This window comes from Vollenhovia emeryi, unplaced genomic scaffold (genome assembly GCF_000949405.1).
Source record: "Vollenhovia emeryi isolate VEMERY1.0 unplaced genomic scaffold, V.emery_V1.0 DF939363.1, whole genome shotgun sequence".
NCBI lineage: Eukaryota > Metazoa > Arthropoda > Insecta > Hymenoptera > Formicidae > Vollenhovia > Vollenhovia emeryi.
The window spans coordinates 106,059-109,764 of NW_011967003.1; positions in this window are offsets into that span (position 1 = coordinate 106,059).

Genomic DNA, 3,706 nt, shown 5'->3' on the forward strand with positions numbered 1-3,706 from the left:
CCTCTCCACCAAATGTAGATAGAAAAATGTATGCGTGAAGACAGTGTGTTCCGCCCCCCCTTCGGGGGGGCTCCACTTCGTTAAAAATAACCCTACCCACCCTATGTCAGAGGTGTGGAGTGGATCTCGCTTCACGTGGAAAGTCGAAAACCCATGTTGTGTCGCTACATTTCGTCGGTATGACAGATTTCCTAACTCTAAAAGTTGTCAACTTTAACAATTAATGTCTCGCTTCGCAGGGCAGAGCAACGATTTTGTCTGAGGAAAAAGTTGTTTCTCGTTAAAAAACGCGTCGAATGAGACCAATTTGATTGATTTTGGAGGTGGAGTAGCTATACTGAAGAATTACCATATATTTATTATTTGTATCCTTTCTCAGCTTGTATCTCCGAAACTATTTGAGTCTGGCCGTTATATACATATATATATGAAATGACTCGGGAAGACATCCCCAACAACATATTTAAAAATAAAGCAAATCGGAGAGGAAGTCGCTTTTATGCATAATTACCAAGAAATTTTTTTTGTTAATGTTAAAAACATACATTTTTCAGTACATACATACATACATACCGATAATAAAAAATGTTTTTCAACATTTTGAAACATTTTGCACACACTGGCAAAGAAAATTAAAAAACAAATTTTTGCACGAAAAAAAATTTCTTCTATGAGGATATATGTCTCAGTTTAAGCTTGAAAAACATATTTAAAACTCATCACAATTGGAGGGGGACACTTCTGATCTTTTCCTTATCAGTTTAAATTTAAAGAAGAATTTGATTTGGTGTCTTGTAAGAAAAACGAGTGGAAGATATTTCATACTACTTTGGCTTAATATATGCCATTTTACATTAATTTTATTTTTTTTAGATTAATTAAGGCATGTAACATGTAATGATTTTACATTGTTCTCAGAATGAAATATTGTGGACTTGCATGGCTGTCATAGCAACTGATAAAGAATCGCATGCAGCAGAAGAAGCTTATGCTGCTATTTATAGATTTGATAAAGTAGATTATATTAAATATATCAAGGTAAATAAATTATCCACTTATACATTTATATTTAGGATGGAGTTCCGAACAGGTGAACACTTCGATTTTTTGAATCTACACTATTTTTTGTATTTTTGAACATTGATTACATATATAACAATGAAAATTTGCGACAAGGTCATTTTCAAGGTCAAAACTCAAAAAACTGAAGAAATATAGCTTTAGACATTATTTCGATAAATATTGAGGTAAAAATATTTCAAATATAAGTTATAGTTCTTATAAAAACATATTATTTATATTCTATACATTTGTTTGCGTAAAACTGATAGTTTCGATGTTAAAGACTAAAAACGGCTATGGTTCCGAAAACAACATATCTCTGATTGTGCTGAAATTGTAGCCAAAGCTTATACTTCATTAGAAAGGAATACCTTTAGAAGTATTTTTGGCAATAAAGCCTTCTTGCTCTCCACCTTCCCAAAGTTTCAAAAGTATTTAGGGAAAAATCGTGTTCTGTTGGATCAGACATGGTTTGGGTTAAGTTTGGGTTAGGTTAGGTTAGGTTATATTTTACGCAGTAGAGCTTCCCCCGAAGGGGGTGGAACTGTCTCCACGCATGTACTTTTTAAGATATACACATTCTATCAAATATACTCTTTCTTAAACGTACATGATTCGTAAAATTATGTTGTTTAATAAACTTTTTTGCAAATAACTTTTTAACAAACTGTGACGAACGAACGTTCTCACTGAGAACGGAGAATATATTGATGTTTGAGAGGGTTATTCTTCTTATCTATTTTTTTCGAAAACTATCAGTTTCACGCAAAAATGTATGGACCATAAATAATATACTTTTAGAAGAACTACAATTTTTATTTGACACATCTGTTCGATTTATCGTTGCTTCATCTACCGCGATGAAGCCCTAGCCAGATTCTAAGTCATCGGAACGCCTCAGGCGTTCGGTACGCGCATAAGTCTCATAATATCAAAGCCGGGTTCGTAGATAAGGAAGCGGGATGCAGTCTTAGAAAGGGAACACATAATTACAACACACCATTTCCCGCGATACACACCCACTTGCTGAGGCATAAAAACCCTTGCGAGTCAAGGGAAAAGCCCGAGCAAGCGCACCCTTTATTTACTCTCAGTACCTGGCCCGCAGCAGTAGCGGGCGCAGGTAGTAGCCACACATATACATGCCCATTCACAATCGTCACCTCCCTACAAGTATGAACACGCACCGTCCCGCGCAAACTGTTGCTACGCGAGGTAACTGTCGCTACGCGCAACGGAAATGGCCACGGTGGCCCAAAATAGCGACGCGTCGTTACAGATCGATACCGCGCCCTTTCCCGAGGAAACGTCCGTCGTCCCGCTGTCCCTGTGGAAGGTCAGCCGAGCCGCGTCCATCCGCGGCCGGCGGCGAGGGAGGACGGTGCGGCTGGCCCCACCGCACCCCCAACCCCACCCGGGATGAGGCCCGCGTCCCCCCCGGGACTACGTCTCCACCCGGGAACACGGCCCCCAAACCAACGAGACCCGCAACGCGGCCGTCCCGCATCCTCTGCTTCCTTGACAGCGAGACGGCGCGCACGCGAGGTACAGCGGCGCAAGGCCCGCATGGCCGTTGCCGCCCGCACCTCCCCCGCGAACGCCCCACAATTACCTTTATCCTTCCCGATTCCGCTCGCTCGCAACCGCCCGCCGGCGAACCGGCCGGATCGGCGCCCTCAATGCGGTCGAAGGGCCCTCGCCTTCTCCCGGTGACCGTATCCGTCCTGTCCTCCCGGGCGTACACCTGGCACAGGCGAGATCGCCTGGGCAGGGTCCCCGTTCCACCGTCCTTCGCAACCGCAGTCTAGCGATCGTGGGATCCACGGCCTTTTCCCGGTGATCCTGGTCCAGAGCCTCGACGGGTACTCGCCGGCTCCCAGATCGCGCTCGACTCGTAACTGCAGGCTCGCTCGTACAGAGTCCAACGTCTGCCTCTTGACCACCGTTCCTCTCGACTGACTCACCGTTCCTCTTCACGGTCGCACTGCACTGTCGCTAACCGGAAGGAAAGTTGCAGAAGCGGCGACTCGCACGCCGCGCTCGCTTCCGGTCGCACTCGCTCGCACGCCGCGCACGCGCAGCCGGCGCCGCCGAGCACTTACGCCATGCCGCGGCACCGCCGCTCCGCCGGTAACCAGGCCAATACGAACTACCCCTCATTCGCCGCGAACAACATCTTTTTGTTACATCAATATTTATTGAAATAATGTCTAAAAAGGGTAATTATTTAGATTAACACACCCACCTCCAATAACCTTGGGCTTGACATATGTTGTCAAGGTTACCCTCCTGAGTAACGCTCAGAAGGATTTAGCCGGCGCTCGTTGTTTATTAAAAAGTTATAAAGAAAAGAAGTTTCGCAAATGCTATGTAGTTCACGATATCATGTACGTTTAGGATGGCCTCACGTGGAAAGTTTCTGACACCATATACAATAGTTCACGATATCATGTACGTTTAGGATGGCCTCACGTGGAAAGTTTCTGACACCATATACAATTCAAAGAATGTATAAGTGTCTTTGAGTAATAGTTTTCGAGAAAAATGATGGAGTCTAAATCTTGTATCTTTTTAACGAATCAGTTGCAAGTGTCTTTAGCACGGCGCGCTGCGCGCGCCCCACCCCTTCCCCCTCCCCTCCCCC